The sequence below is a fragment of the Ambystoma mexicanum genome, chromosome 6p (assembly GCF_040938575.1).
Source record: "Ambystoma mexicanum isolate Mex_15411 chromosome 6p, UKY_AmexF1_1, whole genome shotgun sequence".
Taxonomy (NCBI): domain Eukaryota; kingdom Metazoa; phylum Chordata; class Amphibia; order Caudata; family Ambystomatidae; genus Ambystoma; species Ambystoma mexicanum.
The window spans coordinates 212,905,855-212,930,149 of record NC_090935.1 but is presented as its reverse complement, the minus strand read 5'-3'; positions in this window follow the sequence as shown (position 1 = coordinate 212,930,149).

The following is a 24,295-nucleotide window of genomic DNA, read 5'->3' as shown; positions in this document are numbered from 1 at the left end:
TAAAAGAAAAACTGATTTAGAATTAAATATTATCCAATTGAGAATTTGAGGTTTATTCTATAGGAGTATCTGACTATAAACAAGTAATTTGAAAGATTTACCCAATCAATAAGTGTGACATATTTAATGACAAAGCATGGAAATATTAGTGATTATAAAGCAGGAAACACACTGGCATTGGTATTGTTGTTGGTATTTCATTGTATTTCTATAGTGCTCTATGCCAAAGTGCTGAACAAATTTATAAAACGGTACAATATATTGAAAGCACTTCAAGACATCTTGATCATGCAGAGAACAGATGTTCCTTGAGGTGAATCTTGAAAAGGGGGAAAGAGGGACTAGAATGGATAGATAAAGGGAGAGTGTTCTAAGTTTTAGGAGCTAAGAGAGAAAAGGAGCGAAAGCAAGAAAAAGCACAGAGGGTTGAGGAATAAATAGAAGAATTGCATCTGAGACCTGTGAGAATGAACAGGGGGAATGAAAGAAAATGAGAGAGGAGAGGTAAGGCGGGGTGAGTGTATAGCATTTGAAAACAATAGAAAGTATATTATATAATAGGCGAGAGTCAAAAGAAAGCCAATTTAGAGAAAATAACAGAAGACCTGGAGTCGCAAGGAGATAAGTGAAGAAGTAAACAAACAGAGGAATTATAGATTGAAAAAAGAGGGGCAAGTCGATAATCAGGGAGATCAAGATGGATAGAAGAGCTGTAGAAAAGAGGAGCGAATACGAGAGAAGAGAGTAAAGACATAATAGTTTGAGTGGTGAGAAATAGACGGGACTTGTGAATATTATAAAAATGACAGGAACGAGAAATAGCAGAGATATGGGCAGAGAAAGAGAAAGAGAAATCGGACACACTAATTTTGGGCAGCAAGCAAAGGTACAATTGAGGATGGTGCAAAAGGGACAGAAGGAGGAGGGAGGGGGATAGTAGAAGCAGGGAAGAAGAACAATTTTGATAGGTTTAAGGGGAGATAGGGAGTGGTCATCCATGATTGGGGGATTACAGAGATCCGACCATGTGACTGCAACCAGGAGAGCCCTACACCGGCTTCCTGTCTGTAGTATGATTTCTTTTTGTGTGCATTGCATTACGAACAGATGCCTATATGGGCAGGCTCCTAGGTATCTGACCAAATGCATCTCACTGTTTTCGGTCCGCTGTGCACTGTGGTCCAACAACACCTGCCTCTTTGAAACAAGCAGACCATACTTATGTAGCTCAGAAATTATTTCTGTATGATGCTGCCAAAATGCTCTTTCATTGGATCTGAGAACATGTCTTTGCTTGCTTCTTTAAAGCGGATGCTGAAAACGGCCCTGTTCTCCTAGACCCAGTGCTATTGTCCTTGAACTGATTTGATCTCTGTTTTATTTGTTTTTGTTGTATGTCTCTGTCTAAGTGCATTTATGCCCCCGGTACTATGTTACATGCTATACAGATAACATACATTAAAATAAAATGCCAGGGGAAAAGGGGGAAAGGGAGGGAGGATGAGTGTGGTGGACAGGAAGGACCATGAGGGGCTAGTCCGGGAAAAGCAACCTAAGGGCAGGTGCTGGCAAAGGATGCTGAGGGGACTGGTAGGGGTTGGTCTGGCCCCTGTATGACTCTGAAGGGACCAGGCACCTGTCACAGCGGTAGAGGGAGAGTTATCAGGGGAGGGGGAGAGGAAAGGAAGAGGAGAAAAGGAAAGTCTTGAAAAGTTCCCGGAATTTAAGAAGATCAGGCTCAATTCTGAGGCTGTACCAGAGGGAGGAGCCAGCCGAGGAAAGGGATCTACCTCACACTCTCTGCTTGGAGAAATGTTTGACCTGCATAGAGTTGGAGCCAGAATACCAAAGGACTCTGGTCAGGAAGAACTGGATGTAAAGAGGTCCAAGGCCCCAGACAGCCTTGTGGATGATGCATAGGGTCTTTAATTTGACCCTTCTTGTCACCGAGAGGCAGTGGAGAGATTTTAGGGATGAGAGATGTGGTCTCTGGGCTTGAGGCCAAGGATACGTCTTGCAGTCTCATTCTGGATTAGTTGAAGGGGGCGAAGGGAGGAAAGAGGTAGATTGAGGAAGAACTTGTTGCAGTAGTCTAGCCTAGAGAGAGCCAGGGCTCTGGAGACGACGTGAATCTGGTGGAAGGTGAGGAAAAGTAGAATGCTCCTGTGAAGGTGGAGCTAAAGTTGGACTTCTTGTTGAGGTCCGTGATGTGTGAAGAGAAAGAGAGAGAGGAGTCAAAGATGATCCCAATACTTTTTTGACTCACAGGTGGGTGAGGGGAGGGTACTCAGGGAGTCAGGCCAGAGAGTGGGGGGAAAAAAGGATCAGGCGTCCCAATGAGAAGGATCTCTGCCTTACTGGCATTTAGGCAAAGATCATTGGCAGAGCACCATTCCTGAATAGCAGTCAGGCATGAGGGAGGAGGAGGAGTAGGTAGTGGATGGCAGCTTGAAAGAGAGCTTGTAAACCATCTGCATAACACTGAAAATGAGGGGAGAAAGTGGATATCAGGAGCGCCAGAGGGTCCAGGTAGATGGTGAAGAGTCATGGTGATAGGATAGAGCCCTGAGGGACACCACAGGTGAAGATTGTGATTGAGGAGAGAAAAGGACCCATTTGCAGTTGGGACAATCTGTTAGAAAGGAATGAGGTAAGCCATGCCAATGCCCTGTCTGTGATGCCTAGGGTATCATGGAGACAGTTTATAAGGATGGATTGGTTGGTGTTGTCAAAGGCAGAAGATTGAGGAGGATCAGAAAAGAGGGAGTGTTAGAGTCCAGGTTAGAGAGATGTTCTTCACGGGTGTTCAGGAGAGAGTTTCTTTGCCTCTCGGTGCTCTAAAGCCAGATTGCTGGTCATGGAGGTAGCCAGCCACTTCAGTGTGGAGGGTCAATTGGGGATGCCTAGTTTCTCCATGAGCTTGCCCAAAAAAGGGTGATAGAGATAGGGCGATAGCCAGGCATGAAGGGTCAGCAAATGGCTTTTTTAGGAGAGGGTGCACAAGAGAGTGCTTAAGGGGATGAAGGAAGGAGCCAGTGGCGAAAGAGTGGTTGCAGAGGTCAGCCAAGGCTGGGGCAAGAACGGTGATGTTGTCCTTGATTGTTCTGGAGGAGCAGGAGAGCACCTGTTTAGAGGAGACTTTCATGTAGTAGACCATGCTAGAGATATCGTCTGGTACAATGGGAGAGAAAGAGGAGAGTGTGGGGATAAGAGGGGGGCCAAGGGAGGGGATAGAAGTGGGAGGGGTGAGCAGGGAGCAGATGACAGAGAGGATGTTGGAGCTTTGGATGAAAAGTGGGAGATCAGTGCAGAGCAGAGGGCCTGGGAGGGAGGAGGAGAGGAGGAGACTGCGGAAGGATTGGCAAGTTCCTTGCAAATTTTAGAGTTCAGCCGTGTTATTGCTGGCTCCAGCAATGCAGGCTTGGACATGAGCCCTTTTCTTGGAGCAGATGGAGAGATGATATTGCCTTTGGAGGAGTCGGTAGGCCAATTTGTAAGAGGATGATACCTGCCATTTCCGCTGTGCAGCTTTACACTTGTATTTCAAATTGGCCAAGTCGGAGTCATACCGAGAGTTACATTGGGAGGCAGGCTTTATGCAGATCCTCATGACGGGGGCAGAAGAAGAGTCAAAGCTAGGGACGGAGGAGGGATGAAGTAAGAGGCAAATGCAACAACTGACACATGCTACATCAGTCGAATGGCAGAGAAGGAGACTGGCAGTGTGGGCGGAGGCATCATCAGGAGACAGGGGAGGTCAAGGTAAGAAGAGAGGGGAGAGCTGTCAGACCTGGAGAGAGGGGTAAGAGGGTTGGAGAGTAGATGTCTGTTGAGATGAGCGCATCCAAGGTGTGTCCGATGGAGTGGGTTGGGCCAGAGGGAAGGATAGTGATTGAAAGTGTGTCACAGAGGTCACGAAAGAGAATAGTGGACACATCGGGAGAGTCGAGATGGTTGTTAAAGTCCCAAAGATATGTTTGTACGAGGAGGCAAGAAGAGAGGAGGACAGGTCAGCCCATTCCGAGAAAAGGGAGGTCATTTGATGGTAGCAAGAGTAAGAGAGAAGGTAGGCGAGGCAGAAAGCCTGCGCACTAGACTTTCAAAGGATGAGTAGGTGTGAATGGGGATGATGGAAGCAGAAACCCACTCAGTGAAGATCAGGAACCCACTCAGTGAAGATCAGAGCCTCTCCATCATTTATGCCTGGCGTCCTTCAAGAGAACCGATCAATCTTGCAGAGTATAAAAAGTCAGCAGCAGAGTATAAATTGGCCATATATAATGCCAAGAAAGAGTCATTTAATACTAGAATCATGAATGCCAAGTCGGATAGCAGAGAACTTTTCAAAATCCTTAAGGAACAACCCGGCCCTACTCAGGAAGTCATCCTTAAAGATGAGTCGTGGTGTACGGAAATCCAGCAGGCCATGTCGACTAAGTTGGAAAAAATCAGAGAGACTATTAAGGACAAAAAACATGGTATGCAGAAACAAGATCTGGAGGCTAACCTAGATACTCTAGTAAATAACACCAAGGACCACCCTACCTTTAGCTTTCAGCCAATTTCTAAACAAGAACATGCTAGAGTTATTACTCAGCTGAAAAGTACAAGCTGTAAAGGGGAACCCTGTTCATCCATCATCATAAAGGAGTGCTCTCCCATTCTTATCCCTGCATTGACAAAAGTTGCCAATTCATCTTTTGCCCTTAACAGGGTTCCAGATAATATCAAAGATGCATGGATTACACCACTTCTTAAGAAGCCTAATCTTTGCCCCCAAAACGCAGCAAACTATAGACCCATCACCAACATCACTTGGTTGCTGAACAGAGTAGCATACAATCAAATCTCAGTCTTTCTGGAGGAAAACCATATCTTCCATGGCTATCAATCTGGTTTTAGAATGAATCACGGAACCAAGACTGCTTTGCTGGCTCTGAAGTCTCACTTATTGTAGAGGATGGGCACGGTAATATCTCTCTCCTCATGATTCTTGGCTTCTCGGCAGCTTTTGACCTGGTGCACCACTCCATTCGGTCCACCAGGTTAACGAACAATGCCAAGTTTTCCCAGGCAGCCATTGAGTGGACTACCTCCTTCTTGAAGGGGAGGCAAGGTAGGGTAACTAGTGATAATGCTGAAGCTAAACCCATCACCCTTATGTACGCTGTTACTCAGGGAGCCTGTATGTTGCCTTGCTTTTATAACATCTTTATGATCCCTTTTTTTAAGATGTTAGAAAATGAAGGGATCATATTTGCTAATTATGCAGACAACACTCAATGTGTTATTCCCATCTCAGGAGTATACCTGGAGGATGAAAAACATATTAATACAATTTATCAAAAAATACAGCAATGGATGGTGGCAAATGGTTTAGCCATTAACAGCTCCAAAACGGAGCTTTGATTAGTTGGATCAGAGTTTAAATTAGAGAAATTAGGATCCAGCTATAAGAACTTTAATATAGACAACTGTAATATCAGTGTTATGAGCAAGGTGAAGACCTTGGGAGTCTACTTCGATAAGAATCTCAACATGAAGGCCCAGGTCAATAGCCTGATTTCATCGGCCTCATATTTTATAAAACTATTCCGCTGCCTTAGATCGTTTATATCAGGAAAAAATGCAGAAACACTGGCAAGGGCAATCATAGGCTCCAAAATAGATTATTGTTGTAACCTGCGGGTGGGCCTGCCGCTATCAGACTTTCACGACTTCAGGTTATTCCGAATGGGGCGGTGAGAGTGGTTAAATGTCTCACGAAAAGAGATATGTGTCAGAGGCAAGAAGAAGTCTCCAGTGGCTGCCCATTCAGGCCAGAGTCTCGTTCGGGTTGCTCCTTATCACTCACAAATGTGTGCAGGGACATATGCCTGTGTACCTAAAAGAAGTAATCATTCCAAAGCAAAATACAAGACTCCTTAGGTCTCTAATCTTCTTACCATTTCTCGTTGGAAGACCAAGTAGGCCAGGGATGCCGCCTTTGCGTCTGTGGCACCCTGAGGCCTGGAACCCTTTAATGCCCTCCTTGAGAATTATTGCCTCTACGGAGGTTTTTAAGAAAAAGTTGAAAACAGTTCTCTTTTCTTAAGGCCTACCTCACCTCTCAACACTGCTACGAATGTCTATGGAGCCCCTACTTTTATCTGCCATAGTTCCTATCTTTGGAAGCCTTCTGAGTTTAGTTCTTTGTTTGTAAAGCACCCTTAAGCCTCAGGGTACCTGGTGCGCTATATAAGTTCCAAAACATAAACATCACCAGGCCGGGATGGCCGTGGATTAGACAGGATCTTGTAGCCCTTCGGGGAGAAGAGTGTCAAAAGTACTGATGGAGATGGCCTTGAACCACATCTCAGTGAGAGCAAATATGTCAAGGTCAATGTTTTCATTGAGGTGACATATGTCAGAGGAGTGTTTGAAAGCAGAGCGAGAAAGGAGGGTAGCTAAGTGAAACTGGTTACTCCCTTTAAAATATTTGCGAGGGGTGGGCACAGGAGTGGAGTGTTACCACTGTTGGGGAAGTGAGAGGAGGGATGAGGAAGTAGGGGTGGCAGGAGAGGGGGGCGTTAAAAATCGATGGAAGACACCTGTCAAGAAGTAGAAGGTTGGGCTGTGAGCCCTGGGCCATGGTAGTGCCATTGTCATAGACATTAATGGTGCATTTTGAAGATGCGAATTGAGCCAAGAGCACTTCCCATGTGGTGCCAACAATAATGGGTGAGGAGGAGAGAGGGGAGAGGACAGAGACCATATGGAAGTCTATAAGTCAGAGGAAGGAACAGCAACGAGAATGTCAGTGAAAGTATGTCTGGGGGAGGCATTGATGAAGGTGTCTTCAATGGGTCGCAGTATATTAGGTGGTCACACTCAACTCAGGCAGTTCCTTTCCCCCAAGCAAGGTAGCGTGTACCCAAAGCCCTTATACAGATTCAACTTTAGTGAGGCCTCCAACCCGTCTCACACGAACCCCAACAAAGACCCTATGTCACCAATGGACTAAGGACCAGGCCGGTGTATAGTAAGAATATTTATATTTACTTATGGTTTGACAAAGAAAACTAGCAACCAACCTCAAACACTAATACTGTGGCACTACACAATATCACAACTCCAAAATACTTTCCGTTATTAAAACAACACAGGTAGAATTTTGAAATATGCTGTCACAACTACCATCGGATTTACTTGCAAATTAACCAATAGAAAACATTCACAAAACAATGTAAACAATCATTTTGCAGCACACATTCAAAGGGCAGGCAGTACTTTGGGATTCTAGGATCCCCCTCTTCATCCCTCTGACCACTCCTCTCTCCTGGAGCAATCACTACCTCCTCTCATCTTTCCCTTCCTTCCCCCCAGCCCAAGCCTAAACCAACACTGCCACCTACCTTCTCGGACATCCATCCCATGAAGCGTGTGTCAGTTGAAGCTTTCCCTGCCACCTTCTCTCCCCACCCCTACTCCACATCTGGCTGACTCGCATCCTGACACAGCCCTGTCTATGCTCTACTCCTCTATCTCAGATGCTCTTGATGCTCTTGCCCCCGTCATGAGGATCTGTTTGAAGCCCAAAATCAAATGCAATTCCTGGTATGAAAATGTCATTTTGCAAAACACATTAATTCTAGTTTGGGATGCAATGGAAAAAATTGGGAATTTAATTTTTCAACCAACATACAATTGGGATGTAAAGCTTGGTAATTCTGGTTTGGGATGCAGTGGAATAAATGGGGAATTTCATTTTGCACCCTCTACATTTAATTGAAGAGCAGCGTTTTAGGGTTACTTATTTTGGGATTATGGTACAGGAGTCAGGGTTTTTAGAAAGACAGTCACCCAAGTATTTATTGTCTATACCGGCTCTAACACACTGGGCATGATCTTTGTTAGTTTTGAATTCTAACAACACTCATTCAGTGATTTTCTATATGGGAATTAATTGATTTCAATTCAATGCGCTAAGGATCCACACAGCTTCCCCCCTCCCCATAATTTAATGGAAAGGATTAAGGCGGGCTGTTCCCAACACAATTCAATTTAAATAGACAGGGTAATTATATATAGTGGAATTAAATTGAATTGGATTTAATACAATATGCCAAGGGCCTTCCCAGTACCACCTCCCTACCCGCTATGCGAAATGGAGATTAAGGCTGGTAGTTTACCCCTCACACTTTTAATGGCATTTAAGATATCTCTACTTACATGGGAGGCTTTTTACAGGCAAAAACAGCAGGGCTCCTCTGAAGACAGCACAGATCTGGTCAAGGGCTTCAGTCAAGGATTTTTCTCCTGCACCCAGACTTCCTCTGGCTCCTCTGATTGGGTCCCAGCTAGTTTCTAGATTTCACTCTCTCCAATGCAAGGATTGAGGCTACTCTGCTATTTGTTCCTTGCAAGAATCTGGCCTCCAGGAATCAAGTGAAAAAAGGGTTGATCTGATGCAAAATTTACCTCTTATAGGGCTGATGACACTCCTACATTATCATAATTCCCACGGTAAGGATTGGGTAGCACTCTCCCTTCACCTCCCTCTAAGATGCCCGCTGGCTGCTGATAAGACCAGGAGTTGGGAGATATGAATGACATAGGCTGAGGGATGTGTAAGAAACCTAAAGGTGTCTCACTCACTAGTCCACAGGGATCTGTCATCCAGGTGGCCAGGTCACGGCCATTGCTATTGGATCCAGCTCCTGTGGATGGACCAGTGAGGGAGGATAACCTGGATGACGGGTCCTCAGGGAGTGGAAGTGGGACAATGGAGGGCGAGACGCGGCATCTCCTTCCTTATGACACTATTTCCCCATCCTGCCCAGTAGCATACTTAAAAACTCTACCCCCACCTTTTCCAACACAAACACTTTCTCACAGTGTGAATGACAATGGACTAATACCTGCATTATTTACCCGACATGTCCCAACACAAGGGTGAGGCAAAGTCAGGCAATCGCTGACAACTACATACACCTGACTACCCTTTCCTTTCCCCATAGGGATAAAAGGTGGAGCACAACAGCACACTCCAAGCAAGGCCAAATGCACGAGGAAGCAGCCATTCCAGGACAGCAGTTCAAACAGAGAAGAAAGGTGATGAGACCGGAAAGGACATCAAGGAGGGACTTGCCCCAGCCCTTTTCAAGCCAGACCCGCGAAGCCTCTGATGAAAGAAACATAAGACCGGGAATCGCAGCTGGCAGGTGGTGTGACGGATGCCAGTGGTACATGGTGCACTGATAGTCAGGGTGGGGAAACGAGGCAGCCATTGTGGTACTGTCCTCGACTCTGGCAGCAAAGGATCCCCCAATGAGTTCAGCACAGACGGTGAGTCGGAAGAACCTGATAGTCGACCAGACTGTGTTAGGCTCAAGGCTGCAGTGGCAACGTTAAGAAGATAAATAGACAAGAGGTCTTTTGTGAACAAACTTGGTACCAGAAAAAGAGGGGTCCGGCGCCACGTGGGTGCTCAGTGGAAGGTCTCTGGCTTTTACCCCTCTCCTGAGCTAAGAGACTGTGTTGAACATTGTAAGTAAGGAAACTACAAGTACCAAGAGGCCATAGGAAAGGCGGTAGAAGGTGTTAAGGAGGTCATACAAAGGTCGAGCCAAATCCCTTGAACAATTGAAAGTCCCTGACACACGGCAGAGTTTTTGTTAATGTGGCACTGGCGTTTGTGAACAATGTGAACTGTGATGATATGAAGCTTGCACTTGCCGTAGGCCAACAGAGTGACCCAGCGAGATGGGATCGCCCCTCGGAAGTCTCTGTATAAAGATGGCAAAGTGTTATGGAGGTCTGAGCCAAGATAATGGGGACCTACTGTGAACATTGTACGATTGTTTAAAAAGACATTAAGACCTATGACTATTATAAAAGAACAGAAAGCTAAGCAAAGCAAACAGTGTTATTGGGGCAAATGTAAACCTGACTGAGGGATGCCTACAAATTCATTGGGATGATAGAATTGTGTACAGCTGACTGAGGGCTTAAGAGAAAGCCTGACTGGGGGCTTAAGAAAAATCCTGACTGGGACTGAGACCCGCACTTGGGTACAGAAAAAACCTAATGGGTCTGAATGGCAATGTGAACCCGACGGAAGGATGCCAGGAAAAAGCCAAGGGAAGTGAATCCTGCATGGTATTAAAACACCTGTGAACATTTTGATGACAAGTGTGAACCCGACAGAGTGATGTCCACAGTGAGTGGTTGGTCTGAATCCTAATGAAGGAGGCTGATGATTGAGAGAGGGATCGGAACCTGGCTGAGGGGGACCAAGGGTAAAGGGTAATCATCCAACGTGAAGACTATAAAAAGGATTTTTTTATTTTGTTTTTTTGGCATATCAGGCCCTCTGAAGCAAGAGACTGTGCATGAGAAGAGGCTTGGTCATAGAAGGCCCTGATACTGAGGAAAACAACTGTAAACTCATGCCACAGAAGCCCAGGAGTGTGCTGTGCTTGAGAGTCCCGCCTTGTCCCGTTCAAAAAACGTGGGGAAGGGAGACCCCGGCCTTGACATCCTGACTTAGCACTTTATGAACATTTCTTTCTTTTCTTGTGAACTTTATCCCACACTCTCTTGTAGTATAGCAGTAAGGACAGGCAATGTTTCCTTTTTTTAGTATAGGCCCTTTTTATTTGACTAGACTCCACTAGGACTGTATTATTATTATTTGATGGTCATAGCTTGCTCCTATCTTAGATTTAAGTTTAGATTAGAAGTTTATCTCACCCACTTTACAGTTTAATAAACAGCCTTGAACTGTGATGACGTGTGTCTGTCTTACTTTGATGGCATGCCTTCCTTACAGAGGAGAAAGCTTTGTCATCCCCAAATGACAGGTGGGTTTTACCTATAAGGGTTCTGAAAATCTAACAACATGGCAGCAATGCATATTTTTCAGATAACTACATAAATCCATATATTTTCTAGTTCTACATTTTATGGCACACACTTTCTGGGCAGAGCCACTATTTCTGGAGCCTGGTGGCTGTGCCGTAATAGTAACAACTTTGACACTACATACCTCCAACACTAATCTCACCATTGCATCACTTTTCCAGTTTCTCAGACTTATGAAAATGCCAGAATCATAATTGTAATCATAACGTAAGTTAAATACATCACAAAAATGTTGTTTTGACATGGTCCCAACTGGATTTTCATCCACCTTTAAAATGAACTGGGGCTGGACTCACTGGGACAGACAATGCTCTTTTTATTTAGGAAAATGTTTTCAATGTTAAACATATGGCAAGGCATTATAAGAGAGGTAGTTTAATTTCTCCTTTTCCCCTCTAAGTTTCCATTTCTCCTTAAAAATGTGACCAGCCACCTGCTTGGGCCAATTTTCATTCTACCCTCTTCTCCTGGGCTTAAACGTGTCTTTGCTCAGAGATAATGCAAACTTTATGGGCACCTATCCTTAAAGCTCATTTCTGTTGGTAATGTTATCTGTATCACTGTAGTTCCAATCTCTCTTGTAAGATTTCTTGTATTTTTAACTGAAGCTCCAACCCTGTTGCCTTGATGAGCCCAGCCCAGAGGTCTGGGGGTCACAGTTCAGGTACACCCTGTTCAGTTACATGCACAATTCTGAGAAATAGCATTTAAATTTAAGAAACGTATTTACACATGACATTGTGTATTGCATCCAAGCATGCTGGCAAGAAATAAACTCTTTCTTTACAGAATTCCTGAACAGAAATACGTCCACTCTTGGTATTATTTACACAGATAGGCCATAGTTACTTAAGGAACTTGTGTTCATTTATGCAAAAAATGAAATAGGCATCTATCTTTCCAGGCTGTCATTTTAAATTATGGAAATTAAGTCTCTTCATTCCTGAAAACGGAGTCTGTCATTCAACTTTATTTCTTAAATGTAAGGCATTATTTCTCCTTTTTAACTTCAAAATGCTTCGTATTTCAAATGTATTTATGTCCTTCCATGTGCACTTCTGCAGCCTTAAATCTGTCACATATGCCTTTAGACGCAGTCAGCAGCTCAGTCCAACATGTCTTTTTGAAATCCATTGGACACGGTTAACAATATTCCTGTTCTAAGTTGCACCTTTCTGCAGCTGAGTGCCTAACGAAATGGAGGAAGGCCCATTCACTAGGCCTCATGTTCAAATCACTGTTTCCTACTGGCTTCTATATTTCAATAGAACTCACACATTTAGCCAGCTTCACTCTCACAATGGGGTCTAGCATGGTCGCTCAAGGGCTGTCTTTTGTCCCCACAAATGTGCATACCAGAGTTGGAACTAAAGAGTGCCTTTTTGAGTTTATTTCTTCCAGACTTCGTGAGAGAGGGAGGGTGGGTGATGGAGAAGTAGAGAAGATAGGGGAGACAGGGAGCACCATGGGGGCAGAGACAGGTGGTGGGAAGTCAGAGGTTAGCAGGGGAGAGGGTCAGAAGCTCTATGCCACAGTAGAATCTATCTCACCAGGCAGCCAGGCAAACAGTAACAATGAGCACTCTGGAAATGCCCAGATTAACATTTCAATAGGAATTTGGAAAGCACACCTAAATTCAGATTGTGCCAGGAAGCACAAACAAGCAGTGCAAAAATGGTGGACGCACAGTTGGAAGCAAACCTAAATTCGAATCATGCCGGAAAGCCCTAAAAATCTGTAGAAAAATGGTGGATCCACAGTTGGAAGTACACCCAAATTCAAAATATGCCGGAAAGCAATAACACACATTACAAACATGGTGGATGCACAGTTGGAAGCCCACCTAAATTCGAAGTATGCCAGAAAGCAATACAAAGCAGTACAGAAATGGAGGATGCACAGTTGGAAGCACTCCAAAATTCCAATAATGCAGAAAGCAATACAAAGGAGTACAGAAATGGTGGATGCACAATTGGAAGCACACCTAAATTTGAATTATGCCGGAAAGCACTAAAAAGCAGTACCAAAATGGTGGATACACAGTTGGAAGCACACCTACATTCAAATCATGCCAGAAAGCCCTAAAAAGCAATACAAAATGGTGGCTGCATACCAGAGAATAGAATGCATTTTAAATTGTTTTCTTTTTTTCCATTTTGTGGCAGGGCATTAAGAATGCAGTGGAGAAGCTATCAGTGTGAGACACGTCAAGATGCATAGTACAAATGGTGCATAGAATTAGAGGTGAAAGATTAGGCAGGTAGCAATAGGAGCTGGTAATGATTTGAGCAGTCATAGTGCCCATGGAATGTGGGTGGACCAAAGCGATCCATATTGCTCACCGGGCAAAAAGTCAAGATTTTGATTGTGGTCATAGCGTGCTGGAGACCAAGTCTTTGTGAGTCATTTTGGTGCATTGCAGAGTTGTTGCAGGGAGGGGTGTTCACTCCAGCTCCGTACAGGCCAAGACAGGGGCTGGTTTAAGCCAGCGGCTCCCTGGATTGGCTGTTTTAGAGGTGAGGGTGGTGAATCAGTGAGGCTGCTGGGATGCCAGTGTTAACACTCTTCTGCTCATGGAGGAAGCAGTCATGTTGGAAGAGAAACAAAGTGAGTGGAAACAGAAACCCCAATTTGCTGTGGAAAGTGTGGTGCTGTTCCTTTAAGGGTTTAGCACACAGTGGAGTGACGTTGCACTCTGCCCCATGTGTATAAATAAACAGGGCATTCCAGGCCGCATTAGAACGACTGGGGAGCCCGAACTGGATAGACGTCTCCGTGTGAGCGTCTGTAGCGGGAGGGGGCTCACAGAGGAGCACAGGGCCTGGAGATTGCCACACAACAGTGGCGATGATCGGAATCACACCCGGGTATGGCGGTGATTTGAAGGAAAAAAAGGCCTATGATGGATAAGGGTGCCCTCTAGAAGGGTGCCTGTGCACCATCCAGACCACATTTTTGGAGATATCAACAGCGGGCAGCTGTTTCTGCATGCACAGCAAATCAGAAAACTGAAATTTTGAAGTGCATTTTCATCGAGCTGAGGTGAGGTGCTGGGAAGTGGCCTGCTGTTTTTTTGGTTGGTCCCCTAGGCCTCCCTCACTAAATTTCTGGACACATTGGGACACTTCCTTCCTTCTCTAGTGGAGTCATCTGATGCATACTGGCTGTGTGCTTTGGGCTGCTCAAGTGGGGGCGTCTCAAGCCAGCATTGGAACTGTTTTGTGGTGGGGATGATGATCAAGGAAGCCTGCTACTAACTTTATTCCAGCTGAATGCAGACTGTGTGGGGTGATTTGCAACCTCATCTTGAATAAAGGTGGGGTGCCAGTGTGCTTAACCCGTGAATGACCAAGCTGATCAAGCGGTGGCCCAACCTGTGATTCTGCCTGTGCCTCAGTTTGCACCTCCAGCTATGGCCCAGATGAGACCACCAGGGGCGCTGCAGCCAATCCCTGAGTTTGACATTTCTGGTCCCCTATGCAGCCTGGGGCCTCGTGGAAAAGGTGGATTGATCGTCTGGACATGTACTTCTGGGCCACCATGGAAACGAATATGGGACAGCAAGCTGGTGACCCTTCTGTACTCTGCATGGCCTGCGGTGCACGAAATTTTTTAATCTCTTCAACCAGCAGATGCATCCTATGACGCGGCGAAGGCGGCTGTTCAAAATTACTTCCTGCCTTTGGCAAATGTGGATTATGAACGCTTTGTAATGACTTCCACCCGTCAGAAAGATGATGATACTCATGTGCCTGGGACAATCCAGATGTGATGGTCAGGAATCAGCTGATCCAAGGATGCTCAACAGGCAAGCTACCCAGACAGGTGCTGCGGGAGCCAGGAATCATCTTACCCCGTATCTTCGAATTCGGTAGGTGCCAGGAGGTGTCTGAAGTCTTGAAACACTTGTGTATAGGCGCGTTACAAATGCCATATCATATCATATCATAAGTGAGAGCATCCAGGATGGAGGCAGGAGTGTGCCCAAGTAAGGCGGAAGAGGTGTGTGTTGTAGGGTGTGGTGCAGCTGGCAGAGGTGCCAGGAGGTAACTTCCGTGACAGGGGCGGAAAGCCAGAGGAGGCGTGCCTGAAGTGTGGGTAGGACCTGCCCAGCCGCAGGGCAAGCGTGTGGTCGGTGTGGTCGAGCTGATCATTGCCCTTGCATGTGCAGAGCCTCTCTACCCATGGTGGTGCCGTGAGGTCCGGTCCGATCTGGCTACTTTCGCCAATCATGCCCGCCCAATGTCGCCCAGGCAGATCAGGGTGAAGATGGTGCCCGACCAGAGGAGGAAGAGGAAAACATCTTCTTGGTGGCCAACGTTGTGGCCCTACAATCAAAGAATAGACGGCAACTGCAATGTATTGTCACAGTCAACAAGTCATCTGTCCCGGTGCTGGTGGACACTGGGGCCTCTGTCAACGTTATGGCAAGGGAACACTACAAAGCCAGGGAGTGCCCCCCACAACTGGCTGCTCCCAAGGCATGCATATTCACTTTTGGGGGGTCACAACCAATTCCCCTCAACGGTGCTTTTGTGGCTGATGTGGGACACAGGATTTCTCAGATAAAGGCTCGCTTCTATGTGACACCTGTGATCAGCAACACTCTGCTAAACTGCATGGCGGCTAAAGCCCTAGAACTTGTTAAAGTTTGTATACTATGTGTATGTTGAGGACATTCAAATGCTACTCGAAGAGTACTCCAGACTGTTTGAAGGCTTTAGGCGGATGGCAGGTGACCGGGTGAGACTGCAAATTGATGATTCGGTGCAGCCCATTGCTCTCAAACATTGATGGGTGCTTTTCCACTTGCGGGAGCTAGTGGATCGAGAACTGGACAATCTGGTCTCCCTTGACATCATTGAAAAGGTTGAAGGGCCAACCTCCTGGTTGTCCCCCATCGTAGTGGCAAGAAAGCCGAAGGAGCCAGACTCAGTGAGGATTTGTGTTGACATGCGCCTCCCCAACAAGGCCATCAAGAGGGAGAGGCATTTAACACCGACCATTGACAACATCATCACCGAGTTACAGGGAGCCAGGTTCTCAAGTCAACAATTGAATTCTTTGGATTCGTGTTCAAGGAGGGGGGGAGTGTCACCTGACCCCCGTAAGGTCAAAGACATTATGGAAGCACGACCACCGGAGAATGTGTCAGAGGCGCTGATCTTTTTGGGCATGGTGACGTACTGTGGTCGCTTCATCAAGAACTTGGCCTCTCAATCCGAGCCTCTGCGAGCCCCGACTAAGGAGGAGGTCGCGTGGCAGTGGGGGGCGCTGGAACAGGCGGAGTTCAACGGCATCAAGGGCGCCCTCACAGCTGAAGACACCATGGCATTCTTCAACCCAGCCTTGCAGTCAGAGATCGTGGTAGATGCCAGTCTGTTTGGACTGGGGGCAGTTCTGACACAGGTTGACGCCAACTTGTGCGTTCAGCCAGTGACATACGCCAGCAAGGCTCTCACTGAGACGGAATAACGGTACTCCCAGATCGAGCGGGAGGCCCTTGCTGTCCTGGGGGGATGCAGACACTTCAGACTGTATGTCCTGGGGTGGCTGGTGACGGTGGTAACGGACCACAAACCCCTGCTGACCATCCTAGCAGGTTCATCCTCCAAACCACCTGCAAGGATTGAGCAGTGGATGCTGGCACTGCTTGAATATGGGGATTTGCTGGTTTATCGGTCTGAGAGTAACAACGCGGCTGACTATTTATCTCGCCCCCCCAGAGGTAGCCCGGAAGGACGGTCAGATGACTGTGCAGAAGAGGCGGATGCGCACGTTCGCTTGGTGGTGGAGGCAGAGACTCCCAACTCTGTGCCGCTGGAAGATCTGGAGAAGGTGGCAGCCCAGGATGAGTGTTTCCTCATTCTGAGATCAGTGATGCAGCTAGGATCCTGGAAGGCAGTGCTGCAAAATCTGGCGCAGAGGATGCAGGAGGCGAAAGTCAATCTTGAACAGCTATGGAAAGTAAGGGATAAACTCTCGTTCTCTGGATCTGGCCTCCTGCTCAGAGGAGATCGAATTGTAGTCCCGCAGGCGAAGATTCAGGAGGTCATCGGGTTGGCTCATCTGGGGCACCAAAGAGTGGCCAAAACAAAAGCACGGCTGCATCTGAAAGTTTGGTTTCCCGAGCTAGAGAGACGGGTGGAACTGTTTGTTGCGTCCTGCGTATGGTGTCAGGCGGCGTCTCCAGCCCAGAGGGAGCCTACCATTGAGACCATGCTGCGGGGTACCCAGCCATGGGAAGTGGTGCATGCAGACTTTGGTTTCACGACCCGGGGGACACAACTCCTGGTGGTGGTGGACGAGTGGTCCAGATACGCTGAAGTTGAGTTCATGGAGTCTGTCGCCTTTGAGAACGTTGTGGTGGTGATGGAGAAAATCTTTGCAGCTCATGGACTCCTCAAAGTGCTGTGTTCGGACAATGGAGCTCCTTTTCAGAGTGAGAATTTTGCCGCGCTGATGGAGAGCTACGGGATCCATCACAGGAAGGTTACCCCTCTGTGCCCTAGGGCAAATGGGGAGGCAGAGAGCATGATGAGGCCTCTCAACAAATTGTTCCACATCGCACAGGGGCAAGGCCAGTGCCTACAGAGGGCACTATACCAGTTCCTGCATGTGTACCGGGCCACCCCACATACATCGACGGGGGTGGTGGCTGAGGAAGCTCTTTTCAGACGGTGCCCAAGAGGGCCGATACCTGAGGTCCGGGAGAAAGAGCCGGCGGTCATTGATGATCAACAAGTGGAACGTGACTGGAGGCTAAGGACTGAACAAGAGAAACAGAGGAGAGGCCTCAGGTCTCAGCAGCTGATTCCTGGGGATGAGGTACTCATCAAGAACAGGCAAAATGTCATTGAATTACAAGCCAGAGCTGTTGGATGTGATGGCTGTCAAGGGGTCCGTCCATGGTGACGGCCTCGGACTGCAAGGCGTCTATAACCCGGAATGTGAGTTCTTTAAAAGACTGGGAGAACCTCAGGTGGAGGTATCCCCGGACAGGGACATAATGGAGGCCCCAGATTAGGGTGGGGTTGTGGCCCCTTCTCCCTGCTCTCCAGCGAGAGAGATGGTCGACGATGGATCCCCTATCCAGGAGGCGGGGAGGAGGTACCCCCTGAGGACAGGGCGAGGGAAACCTGTCCACCTCAGTGACTATGTGCTGGAGTCGTGAGTCCGGATGAACCGGCTGGGAGGCGGAAGTGTAACGGGGATCCGGGTGGCTGTGATTAAAGGGGTCTAGTGTGGGGTTTTGGTTGCTGTGAATAGTGTGGGTTAGTAACGATGTTGTCAAGTTGTTTTGTTGTTGTCCTTATGAAAAATGAGGAGTGTGGTACTGGCCCTTTAAGGGTTTAGCACACGGCGGAGTGACGGAGTGATGTTGCACTCCGCTGCATGCGTATAAATAAATGGGGCGTTCCCGTCCGCGTTAGAGCGACCGGGGAGCCTGAACTGGATCGACGTGTCCGTGTGAGCGTCTGTAGCGGGAGGGGGCTAAAGGAGGAGCATGGGGCCTGGAGATTGCCCCACAACAGTAAGGTTAAGCACCTTCAAATGTGAAAGCCACAGATTAGCCTTGCCACAGAAATCATTCAGGGGGTAATTCCAGATAAAAAAAACGATGCTCGAAATTCGAATTTTGGAGAAAATTGCAAGATGAGGCCCCTCTGGGCTTACCTCATCACCTGTAGTCCCACGCTACTACTGCAGCACGAGATGGTGTTCGGGCGGTCTTCAGTTGCAGGGTGCTTCAATCAGACTTTGGATAGGAAATAGGAATGACAAGGAAAAGGGGTGCTTTTAAAACATGCCGAAGGGCATAGATTTCACTTTACACAGAGTGCCTCGTCACTCCCTCCTACTGTACCTTTCTTCCCAATGCAAACCTCTTCTCCTCAGTAATCCTCATTCAACAAAGCCAAAACTGTTGACTTTGCCCATGCGTGTTGTTTAGCTTTCACAGAACATTTTGTTGTCCTGTCCAGCCATCTCAGAAATGTATGCCTGTTAAAATGCTGCTCGTCTGATTTTCACTAGGAAGGTTGAATTAGCTGCCAGTTTCCAGATATCATGGAATTTCTGACCACTGCATAATTTTGCCGCACAATCCCTTTCTATTCATAAACGTGTGCCCATGTACTCCATTCTTCCCGCTTTAATAACTGTTCACCTTTCACAAGTTTGACTGCAAAAACATCACTTTGTGCCCCTAAAATCTGCAGGCTGAAAGCACGTGGGAGAGATGGGGTCCACCCCGGGCTGCTTATATCAAGGCCCTTTCTTTGATACGGGACCTCAAATGTGGGCGACTTGTGAACAGTAATGGGACTTTTTAAATTGCCACTTATTACAGGAGAGACGAAAGTTCCGTTAAAGGCGCGCTCACACAAACCCACCTTTGTTTTGGGATTTGAGAGCAGCCATTTGTCAGGCCCGAGACTGTTCATTGCAGTTGAAGCTAAACTGGCCTCTGCGGTCATAAATAATGAACACTCTCGGTGCTGGAGTCAAGGCAGCGCGCCAGTTTTGTTTTCTGCAGTTTGCATTGCCGGGAAACAGCAACATAAAAATTCCTATCTGCCCAAATCACAATGAAAAGGCAGGCAAATGGAGTTAAGGTTTTTATATCACGGGATAAAATGTAATTTGAATTTTTGCACGGGAGCATATTTTACGACAAGTATGCTTTCTGAACAGCAAACTTTGCAAACAGTTTGGACCATACATACATGATTAATCAGGCAATTATTATATTTGACGGCGCGAGTGCGAAACACAAAGCGACTCATAAAAAGTAAATAAACACGCGTGGTGTGGTAGTTTTTTTTAATCAGTTAGGTTTTTCAAGTTCCTATTAGTGATGTGCATAGGAAGTTTTTAAGAACTGCTTCTCCAGTGTTCCTACCTTTCGGTTTTAGAAAAGCAGCGCACCTTGTTACTCCTTTCTTCCACTGATGAAATTTCATTCCTAGCAAGTGGTCTCCTATCTTGTGTGACACCTTGAGTCAATCCTGTCTTTGCTCTTTGCATGCTGGAACTTGGAGTTTTTTTCAGTTCAGATTATTGGCCGCCTTGACAGAATTTCATTCGGTCCATAATACATAAATTTATGATACAATTATAAAAACACAGTTCACAATACATAAATCCAAGATATGTAATTATAATACACAGTTCATTTCCTATATGACCAGTGCTAAAAGAAGTAAAAGCTAACAACACTAGAAAACACTCAGATACAAAGTGCTTTCTGCGCTTGTGTCGATTATGAGGATCCATTTGCCAGTTTTATCATAGCTTGTCTCCTCAGCAATGCCAAGTAAAGGTATTTAGTCATGGAATGTACAGTCACTTCATGATCAGTTCCAAGGCAGAGAGCAATAGCTTGTATGGTCCCTCCGATGCATTCAACTATGAACAGAGTTTTAAAATATATTTTTCTCAGGTCCATGTGCAACGGGCATATTAAAGCATTCTGATTGGCTCTCGCCGGGTCCTTACCCGGGCGAGAATGCTTTGATTCTCAGCCGGGATTCCAGCCGCCTTGTCCTCGGCGGGGGCATCGCAGCCCCTCAGCCAATGAGGAGGCTCGAAGCGGGTCCATCCCCGCTCCGAGCCTCCCCACGGCTGAGAGGCTGCCTTCACCCCCACCGGGGACTCGGGCAAGCTTTTTCATTTTTTTTTTCCTTCCCTCACTCCCCACCTTCCTCCTCCCTCCTCCCTACCCCACTTACCTTTTTGCTCCTGCGTCCCCGCTGGGGAACGATAGCAGGCTCCAGCAGTGTGGAGACTCGGAGCGGGCCATCCCCGCTCCATGCCTCCACACGGCTGGAGGCTTCCATCATCCCCCAGCGGGGACGCAGGTATGTTTTTTTTCCCCACCCTCCCTTCCGCCCTCCCAACCCCACTTACCTTCTGGTTCTTTTTTTTCTTCGGGAGCGGATGCGTTGGGAACACTTGTGTTCCCAGCGCATCCTCTCTCGATGGCCGCCATGGAAAGGGAAAACGGATTCCGTTTTCCCTTTCCATGGTGGCCATTTTCTTGGTCGTTTCTTTTTTCTTTTTTTTTCTGTCCCGAAACGCTGCAGCGTTTCGGGACAGAAAAATATGCTTTCAGTGCCCTGGTCACGCACATAATGTGGGCCTGGGTACTAATAGCAATATGACCCTCGCGGCGGGGGCATTACCGACTCAGGTAATGCCCCGGGGCCTTCGTTAACTATGGGCCTCATGGCATTATCTGAGTCGGTAATGCCCCCGCCGCTCGGGTCATATTGTGCATTTCTTACAACAATAACATTGTCTGAATTTGCTCTGTTCCATCTATTCACCAACGCAGCCACCGGCAATTTATCAATTCTCAGTTTGATGTACAGTGCTCTTAAAAACGTGGCTTTCAAGTAGTCGAGATACTCCTCAAAGCCATGTGACCGTTTAATTGCCCCATAATTGCTAAAACTGCCAGAACTACTGACTTTTGACATTGCTACTTCGTGTTTCTTACCATTGAATTCTCTCTTTATTGTGATGTTTGTAAGATTATTCAATTTGTCAGATTAGTTTCAAATTTCACCATAGCCTTTCCTGCCCAACGTTTCCTTGATAAAAGAACTGCAGGGTGATTAAATGCCCCGGTACGTATGCTAGGGCCGGGAGGATAGCTCAGGGGCAATATGTTTGCCTTGGAAGCAAGACAACGTATAGCAACACAGGTATGAATTCTGGTCCTGCACTTAGAGACTGGCTCCCCAGTATTAAGCGCGCTATAAAAGATTAATTAATTTAGCAGATCCTTGATGGATTCTCTGTATTTAATTAGCTAGGGAGAAGCTCAAATTCTGATGGAGTGGCCCAGTGGTCTAAATATTACCAGGGAACCAATTCCCTGCAAATCAATTTCCAGGAAAACTGGTACATTAATAGGTAATCCCAAAATGGTCTTCACAAACCAATTTTCGATGGTGCATAGTGTGAGAAACAAGGGGGGTTCTGGGAGTTTCTCTACTACCGGCCTATATCCCGAGTTAGAGTCTCAACTAGAGTCTTAAGCTCACCATCATTTCACAGAAGAGAAATTTCCACTACATATAAGTCTTTGTCCTGCCCAAGGGCAGTCCAGCACCGAAATGCCAGGCAATTCTCTTCTAAACAGGAGTATCAACAGCAACCCCAGACACGTGTTTCAGCCTGGTTGGGCCTCCTCAGTGAGGTGGAGCTGTGCCTCTCGAAGAAAAGTGAGCAAGAGTTCCATGTCTGGATTACCCTAGTAACGTAGGGTGAAACCCCAAAGCTACTTAATATGTCGGTAGTAGAGAAACTCACAGAAAATTGTTTGTGCATATTAAGTAGCTTTGGGTTTTCACCCTAAATTACAAGGGTAATCCAGACGTAGAACCCTTACTTATCTGTTCATGCAGATGTGGATATTTGATCTCGAAACATTTGCGTTATAAGGAGATGTTCTTAAAATGATTATACCATATAGCCTCTGGTGTGTTTCTCTGCAATGCTGCATGGTTATCTATTGTGCCTGTCCGCAACATTTCTCAGAACATAGTAGTGCCCTTTTTCTTTGTGGCAATGAGCAGTGAGTCCCAAGTGGAAGAGACATACTCTTCTTTCCTAATCTTCAACAATTTTGTATAGTTTGCTCTGGCCTGGTTTTAGGCAATAGTGCTTAGGGAGGATGCATTCGTTGCACATTCTACTCGGTGTGCTTGGCTTCTCGGCAATGTAGGTCAATTCTGTCAGTAGGTGTAAAATACATCTTTATGTTATCCACTGTATTGGTATATGATGCAATTATGGCTTCATAGTGGGTATTTGGGGTCCCAAATAATTACGTTAGTGATAGTAATATATCACTACATAGTTCAGGAAAAATGTTATCTTTATCAATGGCACTCCATTTAATCGTCCATCTAGCCGACGATAGCTAAAGGGATACTTTCTCCATGATCTCTTGTTGGGTCCACCAACAGCATATCTTTGTCCTCAATTAACGACAGAGGACAGTGGTCGCTTTTAAACTTTTATCCAGATTTCTACACTAATTCTAAACTAATTATCTATAAGACTTGTACTGGATGCCTTAATAAAAGTATGTTTTGAAAGGCGATCATAAGTAACCTGAAGGTCAATCTATTTCAGAGAAAAGGCGCAGGGCAGCATGCTATTTTTGAAACAAATATGTACGCTGCGGTTTCCGCACAGCCTTTGAAAACACATGTGCAAAATCTTCAGGTCCCCCTCACAACGAAATATAATTGGCAAGGCCAGAGATAAACATTTAATGTACCAGAAAGTATACTGTAACTTTTGTTAAAATGGGGAATTGCTTAATCTGACGAGAAAAAGAACAGCAGATTCAAGTCACAGAAAGAAAAAACGAATTTGCATTTTATGCTGCTGTGTGTGTTTATTTTTTATTTACAGGAATCAATAGTCATGGTTATAAAACCTACAGATGTTATAAATGTGGACCTTAAAAGAGAGTTGAATAGGCCAGTGCAATGAATAAACTGCTGTTTTGGGTGAAAACCTAGTTGCACAGAAAAATGTAACTTTAAAAAGTGGCAATTAGGAATAACTGACCTGAATCAAGCATCAGCTATAGGTTTGAACTTTGACACCTGGTACCCTGCTCAATTCAACTACCCCAGCAATGAGAAGTGAAAACAGATCCCATGATTTCTTACAGAGATTAACTGGTGAAGGCTCAGCCATAACGATAACTACTGGCCTCTGCAACTCAGTCACAGGGAGGCCGAAATAGCTATCAATTCTAAGGCAGCGTTTTTTATGGGCTGCATCTGTGTGTGGTGGGCTTAAGATAATGAACAAATAATGGGGTTTCAGCTTGACCAGCAGATGTGTTTTGTCTAATCTGCTATTTCAGTCTTCTAGACCTTTATAAGGATAGGAACCTTGATAGCTAGGGAGAAAAGTGTTAATCTGAAAATCTACCAGACCCAGGAACTGGTCCAAAAAGTCATGAACCCTCAGGACTTCAAACTTCAAAGACTGTACCACTACCATGCTGGCCAAAAATATCTTAATTCCTGTTCTGACAGCTTAAGAACTAAAGACACCAGATGCTCTACTATTGACTGTAATATATATGACAAAAAAGAAATATCTTTTAAAAGTTGCATAGGGACTTACTATTTCACCCAAAGTTTTAAAATAATTCTTTTGGTAAAGTTTTCAGCTTAGATGCTATATTTGGTGGTACAAAACAATTGTTATGTGATTTTTATTTTTGAAAATTATGCGAATTTGCATTTTGTCACACAGAAATGATGCACGCCAGTGTGTCACAAATCTTACCATCCACAGTGATGAGCCTGTTACTTTGGGATAGGAAAATCATTTGTATATAATGGTAGGG